The sequence below is a fragment of the Petaurus breviceps genome, unplaced genomic scaffold (genome assembly GCF_028583685.1).
Source record: "Petaurus breviceps papuanus isolate PSGF00001 unplaced genomic scaffold, PetGlider_PUasm1.0 126, whole genome shotgun sequence".
NCBI classification, from domain to species: Eukaryota; Metazoa; Chordata; class Mammalia; order Diprotodontia; family Petauridae; genus Petaurus; species Petaurus breviceps.
Genome location: NW_027185655.1, coordinates 43,191,733 through 43,206,349, shown reverse-complemented (window position 1 = coordinate 43,206,349; position 14,617 = coordinate 43,191,733). Strand labels below are relative to the sequence as shown.

Genomic DNA, 14,617 nt, shown 5'->3' with positions numbered 1-14,617 from the left:
TTCAGTCACATCCCCTTCATGACCCCTTTTTGGGTTTTTCTTGGCAAAGATACTAGAGTGGCTTGCCATTTCCTTCTCCAGCTCATTTTAAAGATGAGTCACGGAGCTAACAATTGTCTACAGGAAAATTTGAACTCAGCTCTTCCTAACTACAGGTCTGGCACTCTATCCACTGTGTCATCTAGCTGCCCCTCTATGTCTCCCCACCCAAACATAAAATAACCAACCACAATCCCAATGGACTCACTATGAATAATACTATCTATCTCCAGATAGGGAGGTGAAGGACTCAGAGGACAGACTAAAGTGTATTTTCTTACTGTTCTTTAATTTTCTCTTTCTTTTTTTAAGACTTGGCTAATGCAATTATTTGTTTTGCATGCCTATACATACTTGTAATGAGTTTTACTTTTCTTGCCTTCTCAGTTGGTTAGGGAGGGAGAGAAGAAAGGAAAATAATTCAGGTATGAAAACTAAAAAAAAAAAAGGTGAATAAAAAAGGAATAATTGGATTTATCTGATAAAAAAAGGAGTCTTATTTCTGGCCAAGATGGCTGCCTGAACAGTTAGATCACTGAACTCCCACACACTTATACCATCAACAATTTGAAGATTACACAAGGTCCTATAATGATCAAAATTCAATAAGAGACTACAGTAAGTAACAACTTCCACCCTTGAACTGCATAAAAGTTCAGACAGAAGTCTTATAACTTATGTAATAAGAGGGCCACAAGCAAACCCAGGTTCAGAGGAGGCAAACAACTTTCCTCTGAAGGAAGACAAGAAACCAGAGACTTCCAGAGACATATGAAGCTTCTAAGAGGCTTAAGAATGTCCAAGTATGGTCAGAATGGCCAAAGGTGTTCAGAAATCCACAAGGAAGTCCTCAGTGTGGCAGCAACCAGTGCCTTGACAACCCAAGTACATAGAGATTCCCAATATCCTAACATTCTATCCTAAAACACCACAGATGACTAACTACCCAGGGGGTCTAATATTTGAAGATTAGAGATCCAGAGTGATCTAATCCCAGAGGCAAAGTTCAGGGACATGTACCCAGGGCAAGATCTAGCTGAGCGAATTATGTTGGCCCTAGCACAAAGTCCCAATTCAGAAACTTAAGTTTAAAAAAATGAATAAAGCTATGACAATGATGAGTATTAAAAAATTTACTATAGATCTAGCAATGCCCAAAAATACAGCTTAGAAGGGGAAAATAACTATATAATTAATGACTGTAAGCAGAGATTAAAAGAAAAAATAGATTTTCTATAAGCAATAGATGAATACCTAGACAAAATGAAGCAAGAGATTGAAAAAGAAAAAAAGAAAGAAAAGGAAGGAAAAGAGATGAGAAGAAAAAGAGACTCCAGTAATTCATTCCTTGAAAACCCAACAAGACTGAATATAAATAAATGACTTTATAAGACAGAAAGAAATTTCAGAACAAAGCAAAAAAGATGGAATAAAATGAGATTATCTGATATTAAAAACAACTGATCTAGAAAAAACAGTGAGGGGAAAAAAGCCTAGACACTGTTGCAAGAAAAAAAGATGAAAAATGGCCAGATAATTAGACCCAGGGCACAAATATATAAGGGATCCAATCATCACCTCCTCCTGGAAACCCCCCAAAGTCCCAGTTGTGCCACATGTAATGTCAAAGCAAAACAAACTTCCCACTAATGATAGGAATTAAAAGAGGGGAGAGAAAAGGAGAGCAAATAACTGGAATCAAAGTTGCCCATCATTTGAGGAATGGCTAAATTAATTGGGGCATATGAATAAAATGGAATCTTAGCGTATAATAAGAAATGTCAAAAGAGATGATTTCAAAGAATTCTGGTTAGTAAGAACTGATACAGAGTTAAGTGAATAGATGTTTTAAAATGTTTATTGATTGAGGTGAGTAGAACTAGCAGAACAATTTATAAAACAATGTAAAGAAAAAAAGCCGACTTTGAAAGATTTAAAAACTCTAATCTATACAACGATGAACTGTATCTCCAAATGACCTATGATCAAGCATGTTACCCACCTGCAAGAGAGGTGATGGGTAAAGATGTAGAAGGAGATACACAGCTTTGTTTGGAAACCATATCTTCATTCATATGGAAACCATATGTCTGACTGTTTTCTAGTTAAAATGTATATGTATATATGTGCGTGTTTTCTCTTGGTTTTTTAAGTAGATGTGAGGGGGAGAGTTAAAAAAATGGTTAGCAATAGGGAAGTCAAAAAAAGGTGGGGAGAGGTAGTCAAAGAAACTTTTTTTTTTAGATACACAGCAGAGATGAGAAAGTTCAGATGGAAGCAAAAATAAGCAGGGCAATATTTAAAGTAACATGTAATTTATTACATTAAAAAGCAGTATAAAATGAAGATTCACAGTTTCATATGCAATAATCTTTTTTATTTTCTTCTAGATAAATGGAAATGCTCATCACTTTGGTCTGAAAGTTCAGAGGAACTTTTTTTTAACTAAGCTCAAAATTATGTGTGTGTATGTGTGTGTGTGTGTGTGTGTGTATATATGTATGTATGTATAAGGGAACTCATGTGATGGTGACTGAGTATGGGCTTTGGACCCCTCCCCCTTTTCGGAAACTCATTAAATTGAGGTTTGTAGCAATGTTAGTTTCTTAGTTCAGTAAATATTAGCTTTAAATCTAGTTTAGAAGACAGGATCCCTTTAATTTTTATGGGGGGCAGGGACTCAGAGAAGGGGGACTGGATATGTCATTTCACTGATTTATGGAAATGTCCTTTAAAGAAACTCCCTCAACCAGGGAATCAATCTGCTCTTCAATTTAGACTTTGGGAAGTTCCTGGGGCACTATAAGATTTAATTACTTGTCCAGGGTCAAATATCAAGTTATATTTCATAGTGGGACATAATGAAGTCTTTCTCATTTCAAGGTCAGCTCTCACTGACAGGTTGCAACTGTCTTTAACACAATATGATTATTTAAAATAAGTTCAATTTAACAGAGTAGGAAAATACATATATACCTCTATGTGTTAATAATAACCTGACTGTTATAAGTCATAGCAAACTAAAAACTTCATAACTAAAATGTATATATTAATATTGCTGATACTCAAAAAACATCAAATTGACTTTTCCAAAAGCAGCTGCTTGCCTAATATCACTGAACTACAAACATCTTGTACAATTACAAAAAAAAAAAAAATTGGTCAAAGTCATTTTGATGGAAATCTAACACATATTCAAATGAAAACAATATAGTGTGGGGTGGCTAGGTGGCTCAGCGAGTAAGAGCACCGGCTCCAGTGTTGGGATGACCTGGAGATCGAATTCCGGGCTCAGACACTCAGCACCACACCCAGAAATAAATGGCCGTGTAACCTTGAGCAAGTTACTTAACCCCAGTTGCTAAAAAAAATAACAAAAAAAACCCAATATACTGACTACTTTAAAGAAGGCCATTAGAAAACCACCCAGTGAACACGGAATTTTCCTATTACACACTGGTTGGCTCTAATTCAAATATCACTACACCTACATAAAAGTCTCCAAAGGTATACCACCTTGTTCATGATTCCATTCATAAATCCAGAAAGCCCAGGGATTTTTTTTTTGGCCTCAGATATGTATTCCTGAATGTTAATCTTCATAGGTGACTCCTATTTAAGACAACAGCAAATTGGCATGTTACCCACTACAAGGGAGTGTTGAGCACAGGAAGGAGAAAAAACTGCCCAAGAATGTACTGCTGCATTTAAAAAGTGCATAATGAATGAGTCAAGGGTAACCTTAGCAACCTTAAGTCCATCAATCACCTTGCTTTAGAAGCTAATGGACCACTCAGACACCTGAAGTTAAGCAGAAAGAACAATTACACAAAGTGTCATCAAAATGCCCACAAACAGTGGGTGTTTCTTAAAGTGGCTAACCAAGTACAGTCTTATATCACTGATATATATTAGGGGACTACTCATATGACATACCTTTGGGAAAGTCTGCTTCATATAAGGATTACCTTATTTCTCATCCACTTAATTCTTCCTCTAAAGACTCAACCACAGAGAATTCTGGGAAGATGGTGGAATGGGGTCAGAAAATTCTGAGCTCTCCAAATTTGCCCCACAAACAAGACAAAATAGCATCTCAGGGTGAATGCAGAACTGTAAAAAGAAACAAGAGTGGGGGCATAAGTCCTCCTAGAAAGGAAGAAAAATCCCAGGACTGAGATTTGGTACCTGTGAAATATAAACACCTCTGTCCTAGTTCTACTTGAAACTACAACCCAGAAGCTCTGGGGCCGATTGGGCTGTGAGATAGCCTCCGCACCAGTCATGGTAATTTTAACCTCCAGGCCAGTGTGGGGAGTCAGGGGTCTGAACAGGGGAAGATGAAGGGAACTTCTGTTGATAAGCGATCCCAGGTCCAGTTGTGCTGCTGAGACAAGGCCCTGGGTGAGAAGGAATCAGCCCCTGAAGTGGAGAAGCATCGGGGCAAGGCTGAGTCCTTGCTTTCTGTTCCAGTCCAAAGTGGACAACTGAAGGAGGACCTGAAGCCAGAGGCACCATCCCCATACCCCAGAACTAGAGGTGATTACGACAAGTTGCTATAAATATTTTTTTAAGTGAGTGGGCAAAGGAGAAAGAATCCAACCATAGAAAGTTACTATGGGAATAGAGAAGACTGGGATTCATCTTCAGAGGAGCATATTGAAGCAAAAAAAAGGTTCTTCTAGCCCCAAAATTAACATCAAATGGTCACCTGCTCAAAAAAAATTCATAGAAGAATTTTTAAAGGCCTTAAAAATCAAATGAGACAGACTGTGGAAAAAAAATAACTAAGAACAATCCAAGAAAAACAAGAAGATTATGAAAAGAAAGTTAACCAACTAGAAAAGGAGATTCTGAATCTTAGTGAAGAAAACAACTCCTTGAAAATTAGAATTGGGCAAGAGGAAGCCAGCAAAAGTTATAAGAGACCAAAAAATAATAAAGCAAAATATAAAGAATGTAAAATAGAAGAGAACGCAAAACATCTCATAAGAAAAACAAGTGATTTAGAGTACAGATCAAGAAAACAGAAGAATAATTGGACTACCTGAAAGCGATGATCAAAAAAAGAATCTTGATATGATAATACAAGAAATTACTAAAAAAAAAAATTGTCCTGCAGTGTTAGAACCAGGCGTGAAGGCAGAAACACAAAAAAATATATACGATTCACCACCTGAAAGAAATTCTATGAGGAAAACCCGCAGGAATATCATAGCTAAATTCCAAAACCCCCCACTGAAGGAGAAAATGTTATGAGAAACAAGAAATAAAAATTTAAATATGGCGAAGCCACAATTAGAACCACACAAGACCTACCAATGGCTACACTAAGACGCAGATCTTGGAACACTATATATTGAACAGCAAAAGAAATGGGCTTCTGGCTGAAAATATCATACCAGCAAAGTTAAGCATTATCCTGAAGGGAAAAAAAAAAATACAATTCAATGAATGGCCAGATTTTCAGGATTTTATTACGAAAAGACCTGACCTAAATAGAAAATTTGACATACAAGATCCAAGAGAGAAATATGAAGTAAACATCAAAGACTAAATCCAAGAGGTTCAATAACAAGAGATTCTTCACTTTTTATACAAGGAAATGTAAACTATGTCTAAGATTGTAATTAGTAACTGGGTAGTTTGAAAGAAAGATTGGGGTGGAGCCGAATGATGTGATTCTAAAAAGTAGTATGGACTAGAAAATGGTAAAAGGAGTAACTCTATCTTACACAACTGAGGTATGAGAGGAAGAACTGACACAGGAATTAGATGGGGAGGAGGGCTGGCAGTTCTGGAACCTGACTCTCATTCGGAATGGGTTAAAGAGGGAACAATACATATATACCCAGAAGGGTATAAAAGCCTTCTAAATTCAGAAAGAATGGCCAAATAAATATGATTGTTTACAGAGCTGAGGTATACAATATGATTGGTTGGAAATTGGGAATGAGGGGCAAGTAACTATTCATTGTTTGAGTCTACCTGTGAGGTTAGAGACAGTGGACCAGATTCTTTAAATAACAAACCAGATATCCTAGAAGGATAGTTTGGTGGTGTACAGATACTGGACCAGACTCCCAGGTGTTCATCCACATCCTTCAATTTCCTCGAGGCCAGAATAGAATGTGATTAGCTGGAGAACTGAATTTCTAAATTTACTGCTTAATTTCTAAACTAGTTTGCAGACAAAGAACCATTAGGCAATTATAGGCCAAACTTGATTAACTGTAAATTAGATCAATTAAAAGATGATAACAGAATCAAGATGATCCTTTATTAGCAACTTAAAAGTGTATATAGATATTCGCCATGTACACTAAATACCAGGAACTGATTCATATTTTAAAATATATAGATTCAATGGGTTTCATGTTCCTCAGTAACACATCCACACAATCAACAAACATTCATTTACTGAAGAAAACAAGTCAGCCCAAGGAAAACCAAGGAATACTGGTCACTATGAGAAGTGTATTAAATACTGTTATCAAGAATTCTATTAAAAAACTCTTGCTCATCAGCACTTCTCTTCCATATAGTTCAATAACTGATTTAATAAAGAGGATTCACTGAGTACCTCTATCAGTTTTCAGCCAGAGGTAACCAAGCTACTGAAGTGATTGTCTTTAGGTACCACCAGCATTATGAGGAGGCAGCTTAGTGGGCCTTGGAGTCAGGAAGACCAGAGTTCAAATCCAGCCTCAGATACTTATTAGCTGTGTGACTCTCTGGGCAAGTGGCTTGACCCTGTTTGCCTCAAATTTTTTTTTAAAGCAATTGGGGTAACTTGCTCAAGGTTACACGGCCAGGTGTTTCTGGGTGGGTGCTAAGTGTCTGAGCCCCGATTCGATCCCCAGGTCATCCAGACATTGGGGCCGGTGCTCTTACTCGCTGTGCTGCCTGGCTGCCCCTGCCTCAATTTTCTAATTTGTAAAATGAGCTGGAGAAGGAAATGGCAACCCCCCACCCCCAGTATCTTCACAAAAAAAAAAAAACACCAACAAATGGGGCAACGAAGAGTCAGACACAACAGAAACTGAACAAACAACTAGCATTATCATGAAGACCCAATGCATTTCAGGTAATTGTTTTTATATTTTACATGCTCAAAGAATTACAGTTCAGAGACTTAGGGATCAGTGAACTAATACCATCTCAAACACTTCCTTTTTCACGTGAGGAAACTAAAGCCCCTGGAGTTCACTGAAGGGACTTGTTCAAAGTCCTATCCCTGTGTGTACAGACACATGTATGTAGGTAACTCCACTTGGCAGAATTAGCATTTGTTCTCAGGTCCAGAGACTTAAAAATACAATGCTTTTAAGTAAACAACACTGCCTCCCAAAGGATATGCAAAAAACTTGTGTATCTTTACCAGGAAATGGGGTGACAAGATGTCCTTAAGTTTGGACAATGTAAATTTAATTATATTTGTTTACCCTAAAGCTGTATTAAACCCTTCCAAATCTACTGGAAGAATTCAAGCAATAATTTGAAAAAAAAAAATGTTTTACACCAAAGCCTCAAGTTTCCTCATCTATAAAATGAGATTGAAGCCCTAAATCTATTATCTTGATCTTACTGATAAAGGAAACTCTTAAGGAAGAAACTCCCACTGATAAAAAGACAGCCAGTGCTTGGTAATTTGTAGTCTTATAGAGCATCCTGGAGCATTAAGACTATCACCAGGGGAACCTGAACCCATATCTACATCAATCTAAAGGCAATTCTTTAAGTCACAATTGCCCCATTACTTCAATTATAATTAATTAAATTTAACAATAATAATTAATTAAATTTAACCATTTTTTTGCCTAAACAGTCAGCTTTCTGAATTCATTTTGCCCAAATTGTTTACCTGAAGACTGTATTTTAGCTGAAAAATAAGATTTTCTAACTATCAAGGGAAAAATATACTTCACATCCCTGTTTTCACTTACATTAGTGTCCTAAAAATGCTAGCCTTCCCTGAGTGTGTAAAATCATTGACTGCACCAAGGAAGTGGCAGATTTATGAGTTGAATGAAGTAAAATATCTCATCCCAATATCCTTCCAGAACAGAGTGGTTCAATATTCAACGTGAGATGTTGTCAATCCATGGATACAGACACCAAGAATCATTCAAGTTACACCCACCCTCCTCCCCAAATCTTTTCATCCTCCAAAAGACTAGAAGTTTCAATACTGGCTGGGTCAGCTATACTTCTCTGCATAGATCCAACCTTCCGATTTCCTAAGGTTCTGTCTAGGGTTCTTATATTCTGTATCTGAACAATTTTCTTTTGTGGAAATACATAAAGGGACAGCTAGAGATGATGAAGTGGATGGGGGCCAGGCATGGACTCAGGAAGACTCATCTTCCACAGTTCAAATCTGGCCTCAGACACTTATAGCTATGTGACCCTGGGCAAGTGACTTAATCCTGTTTGCTTCAGTTCTTTATCTATAAAATGAATGGGAGAAGGAAATGGCAAACTGCTCTAGTATCTCTACCAAGAAAATCCCCAAAGGGGTCACAAAGAGCCTCAAATGATGCCAAAACAATAAGAAAGAAAAATACAGACTAAGTAGGTTTTAACTGCATTTTAATGCAAGGCAAAGATGTTGAAGGATATTCCAAACTAAACTTTCTAACTATATTTCACAAAGATCAGAGACCTTTTCATAATTTACCTTAAACAGATAATTTATTTTAGTTCAGATTTTGAGCTACAAAGAATGTCAATAATTACCTAATCCATCATTTTAAAACTAAGGAGACAGCCAGAGAGGTTGAATAATTTTCTTATGGTCCCATAGGAAGTAACTGGCAGAGGGGATCTGAACCCTGGTCCTTTGACTCTACATCCACTGAACCAATGACGCTGCTTTTCTAAATTGCTTCCTAATCACCAGACCGGTGTCAAAAATCTAAAAAGATTTCCCCCAAAAGCTATATTCTGAAGGGTAAAGACGATTATTCCCCATCTCTACGGGATCAGGAAACAAGCATTTATTAAAAACCTACTATGTTTTATGCACTAACTATGCACAGTACTTTACAAATATTAGCTCATTTGGAAAGGCTGTAAAATTACATAAATATTATATTATAAAGAAAGCAAAACAAAATAAAGTGATTAACAACTAGTCAACGTATAAAGACATAATTTAAATGCATCATAAACTACTAACTGTATAATTTTTTCTGTATTACTAACTTGTATAAGTGTAGGAGTAAATTAAGTTTCATTTCAATTAAGGCTATGGTTTTAAGCCTCTGATTTGTGGGTATTAGACACACTGACTTTAAGTACCCAATTTAATTTAAATTTCACAATAGAGATTTAGATTGTTACTGCTATGATGTAAATTTTTTTTAAATCTTAAAAGTTAAATAAGCCATATTAGTTAAACTCATGTCTAAACATACATATTAAGGGAGATTCAAACAACCTTTTCCCCATTACAAAAGCATCTAAGAGAGCTGAATTTTTTTAGAGACTGCTTGCAAACCTAAATTTACTCAGAACCACCTATACAAGCAGTTATAATGGAAATGTGTCATCTCTAAACGTGTGTATTATCTCTAAGTATACACCCAGACAAGTTATAGATAGAGAGGTAGATGGATACACTGGCCTTGCTTTATATAATATGCATACAGTAGCATATTTAAATTCCTGATAGGGGGACTTCACTGATGAGGAACTTCCAGATGAAGAAATTAAATTCAGGTCAGCACCTCCTCCGCAGCTCAGTATCTTAAGAGTTGCCTATGACTGAGAAGTTAAGGGACTTATCCAGGGTGATGTAGGTGCATGTAGGGTCCTGAATCCAGGTCTTTCCTGGTTCAATGGCCAGCTTTCTACCAACTATATAACAGGGTAATATTGCCTTCCAAAAGGAAGAAATCGATATATACCAAATGAAATATGCACCTCTATTATTACAGTTACAGTCCTAACAATGAAGGAATTTACCTTTTCCAAAACTATGTTAACTGTTTAGCTGTCCTTTCTCCATTCAACCACCAATGTGATTTTTTTCCTAAAAGAATAAGTCCGATCATGTGACCCCTCCCTACTCACTAAACTCCAGTGAATCCATATCATCACCAGGACCAAATACAAAATGCTCTGCTTGGCATTCAAAACCCTGCATAACCTAGCCCCCTCCTACCTTCCATCCAGTGACACTGGCTCCCTGGCTGCTACACAAACAAGGCACTCCATTTCTCAGCTCCAGGCTTTCTCCATGTCTAGAACATTCTCCCTCCTCTGCTCTGCCTTACAGATCCCTCAGACTTCCTTTCAGTTCCAACTAAAAGACCCAATGTTACAGGAAATTTTCCCTAACCCCTCTTGATTTTAGGTCTTCTCCTCTGTTAATTATCTTCCATTTGCCCTATATATTAACTTGCTTCATATGTATTTGTTTGCATGTTGTCTCCTCCATTAGACTGTAAGCTCCTTGAAGGCAGGGACTCTTGCTGTTTTTTACAACCCCAGTGCTAAGCATAGTACCCTGGCATATAGTAGGCTCTTAAAATGTCTAATGATTGATTATTTAAGGGAAACAGAGAGCCATGTGAAAAATGGTAAAGTAATCTTAAAAAAAAAAGGTAATACTTCTGAAAATTTTGTTATACAATTTATTATAAAAAATTTAGTACCCTAACAGCACTTATCTGGAATTTTTTAACAACCACCACAGAGACCTCATCCTCAAAAATGACCTTAAAAGGAATAAAGGGGACAAAACATTTGCCACAATTCTAGTGTACTCAGCTCTACAGATAAGTCAGAACCCCACTCCCATTAACACAGCTGAAGGCGAGGGAGGGGGAGAAGATTATATCTTCTGGATACACTCATAACTGGCTACGTAGGGAAACAAAAACTGTGAAGAGCAGACAGTTTCTAACATCCAATTTCTAGTACTGCAGTACAAAAAATTGGAGCCATTTAATGAAGGGGCAAACAATTAAAAAAAGTTATCTTATTAATATACTGCTCAGTTCAATAACTTGTTCATAATAATGATTCTGAATCTTAAAAAATGAAAAATTCAAAATTCAAATGACATATTTTAAGAAAAAAAATTCTCATCAGAATGTTTATTTTTCAAAGAAAAGGCTGTAGGACCATATGGGGCTGTTTCAGTTATCTGGAAATTCACTTCCTACCCCTAAGATTTTACAAGAGAAACTTCTATTTTGACAGTAAAAATGAAAAGAAAATGTTCTTCACAATCAACCTAAGAAAGCACTTGCAACAGAAATAGCTCCAACTAAACATACTGGAATAAGGGTTCTGGTTGCTTAAGGTGGAGGGGGATTTGTTTCTTTTAACTTTCCTTAAAATTTCGATGGCATTTTATAAGATTCATCTTTTTTTCTCAAGATTGCATTGCATTTTAAATCTTCATAAATGGGTCAAAGAGGTTTCTGTAGTCCAACATCCTTCTTTTACATGGATGTGGAAATTGAGGCCCAGAGAGATTAGGCAAAATCTCCCACCGTCAAAAAAGTACTAAATGGCAGAGGCAAGACTATAATCCACATTCTCTAGATTTTTCAGTCTTTCCATGAGCATTTCTCCAAAGACTAGTTAACACACATCCAAATAGAGGCCACACAGCATAGTTAAATAAAGGAGTTTCTTCATCTGAGATTCCCATACTACAGAAATCACAATCATACATCTAGCGTAAACCCCAAAGTTAACAAATCAATTTTCTCACAACCCTGGGAAAAGAGTAATTCAAGTTTCTGCTTGTTCTTTTAGAGTGGACCTTTAATTTCACTGGTGTACAGAATTCCCAGGAAGGAAATAACTTCTGCTCCTGCAGATGACAGCACCTCTTCTACAAACTTAATACAAATGTGATTGATTATTCCCAATTTACAAGTAGAGAAACTGAGGCTTAGATAGAATGATTGACTTTGCCCCATACTTAGATAGCATGTGTCTTAGAGAAGGGTTTGAACCTCAATTTCCTCACTCCAAATCCAGCAGTCAGAGGACAACAGGAGGTTGTCTGGAGAAACCTATGAACCTCCTCTCAAAGTAATTCTCTGAGTGTGTAAAATAAAATTTATAGAACTGCAAAGGAACTCGGACTAAAATAGTTATCAAAATATTAAAATAGCAAATTCAAATATGCCAGGTTAAAAACCCTGTATTCTATTATGCTGCTTTGTCCCAGATCAAAAATGTTTTTTACTAAAACAAGGTATGCTGTAAGCATATGCCTGCCACTGAATAAGTCCTGTAAAGATGAAATGGCACCATAATTCAAGAATTGTTAACTGTTGGGGGGCGGCTAGGTGGCACAAGGAATACAGCAAGGGCCCTGGAGTCAGGAGGACCTGAGTTCAAATTTGACCTCGGACAAATTTAACACAAAACACAGACAAGTTTAACACAAAAACTAGTCGTGTGACCTTGGGCAAGTCGCTTAACCCCAATTGCCCTCCAAAAAGCAAAAAAAAAAAAATTTTAATAATTGTTAACTGTTAACAAAAGCAACAAAAAGAGATGAACCACTCCAATTATCTTCCACAAGAAGATTATTTCCTGCCTTACAAACAAATTTATTAGTAATCCGCCAACACCTGGATGTCCCATGGTGGGACCATACTTTCGTAGCAGTTTTTGCCAAGTGGTTCACTCGTCTTAGAGTTAGTAAGACCTAAATTTGAATCCTGTCTCACCTTATCTCTGCCTCAGTTTCCTCACCTGTTGTAATGTAATGCCAAAAGAAGGCAACTTCCCAGGTTCAAAATACCAGCATAGGTGCTCTCTATTTTATTCAGTAACAAACCCAGAACAGAGAAGATCAAAACATGACATCATTCAAAATACAGCATTTACTAAGTGTGATTAAATCATCTCCAAGGCCTACCCCACCCCAGGACTTTCCAATCATTCAATCAATTACAAAGTCTCTGTTCCAAATACTTCTCCACCCCTAGGCTATACCTTAATTAAGTCCACCACAAAGCCCCTCTTCTCAAATGGAGATTAGTTTCCAAACATAAGTAAAATACATTCATTTGCTCAACCATAGAACACAAAAAGGTCAAAAGTTCCCCACCCCTGGATCACAATTGAATCTACCCCAGAGTTACATCAAGTTTAAACACAGCACTTAATACCCAAATGGAGGTCTTTTCTTCATCTTGACACGAGGCAAGTTCTCAGCAATCTTAGTTCCTGGGGAGACAAGGCTTAGCAAGGCCATAAGATACATTGCCAGTCCCTTCATGAATTTATCCTCTGTCTGTAGAACAGTCCTAGAACCCCTGAACACATTAGCAAAGCCCTCTCCCAGGATTTCTGTAAACATACAACAAGAAAATCCTTCTTCAGGGCTTCTGAACCAACAGAAAGGCTCCCAGACCCCTGCAACAACAGCACTGTCCTTCACCAGTGGACAGTATTCACTCTCTGTCTGCAGGACAGTCTCAGGCCTTCTTAACCAAATGCCAGGTTCCAGGACTTCTTCAACAGGACAGTCTTTCACCAGTGGACAAATCTGGCAAAATAACATCAAAACAGACAGACAAAGTACCAGCAAAACAGCCATGTCTCCTCAGTCCTTGGCAGCTCAGGGGGCAGGTCTCAAAAGTCCAGGGCAATTCAAAGCGGCCACCAGCAATTCTCTTAGTCTCTCTCCACGAGGTGCTGCTTCCAAAAAGAACTTCCGCCTCTCTCTATTGTCTCTCCAAATCTACGTCACCAGCTCCTCCCAGTCAGGACTTTCTTTTCACATCAAAAAGTCCATCCCACAGGTGGGATTAACAAGCTCTGGGTTTTAATACAATCAATTTGAAAACCAAGCCCAATACAGGGGAATCTCCACATTCCATTACTATCACACCTGTAAAGTGTGGATAATAGTAACTTCAAAGGGTTGTAGTGAGGCTGAAATTTGATAATACATTAAAAATGCTTTACAAACCTTAATGCACTACAAAAATGTTATTATTATGAATACTAATAATCTGTCTACTCAGATCACAGTGGTTAACTGTCACCTCACCTTCATGGAAAACAAGTCATAATAAAGCTCTTCCCCCTGGAATTATCTATAGTGACTGTTGAACACAGACACCCTATCATATATTAAAAACGCCAAAACGGCTAAGGAAAAGCCAAATCTTAACTTGCTGCTTAAAGCCTTGAGACGGAAAGCACTGGGACTGACATTTAATTAAACTCACAATGAGCCGGTGTCCCTGGAACTGCCACATGAGACAAATCTGAAAGTAATTACTCATCGCTTCTCAGGCCGCTAAGACACACTAAAAAGTGCACTCCTTCCTTCCTTCACCGGGGAGCCAAACTCACCAACAGTGTTTCTCCCGAGGAGCAGCTGAGAACCGAAAGGACAGCACGGACCAACACCACAGCAAAAGGATCTCGGTCACACCTGGCAAGTCACCGAATGGCCACACCTTCGGAGCTTTTCCATCAAAAGAAATGCGGGTGATGAATCTGAAAACCCTTTCTCTACTCACTTCCTCATTTGTAGAAAGGTGGGGGCCCCTGCTGGGGCTCCAAGATGAAAAGCGGCCAAATCCGG

General features: G+C 37.7%; 1 protein-coding gene across 4 annotated transcripts in view; it reads right to left on the bottom strand.

Annotated features, from left to right (window-relative positions):
- The window catches only part of UGT8 (UDP glycosyltransferase 8), a 93,487-nt gene that overhangs the window by 77,679 nt on the left and 1,191 nt on the right, over nt 1-14,617 (bottom strand). Inside the window, exon 1 of one of the 4 annotated variants that reach the window (XM_069095520.1) lies at nt 14,383-14,580. The exons of 1 other annotated variant lie outside the window; for it this stretch is intronic. The gene's annotated coding sequence lies outside the window, so the exon portion shown is untranslated. Of the gene's footprint in view, nt 1-13,187; nt 13,907-14,382; nt 14,581-14,617 lie in introns of those variants that run through there. 2 more of the 4 variants (XM_069095489.1, XM_069095498.1) reach the window with 2 other exon arrangements.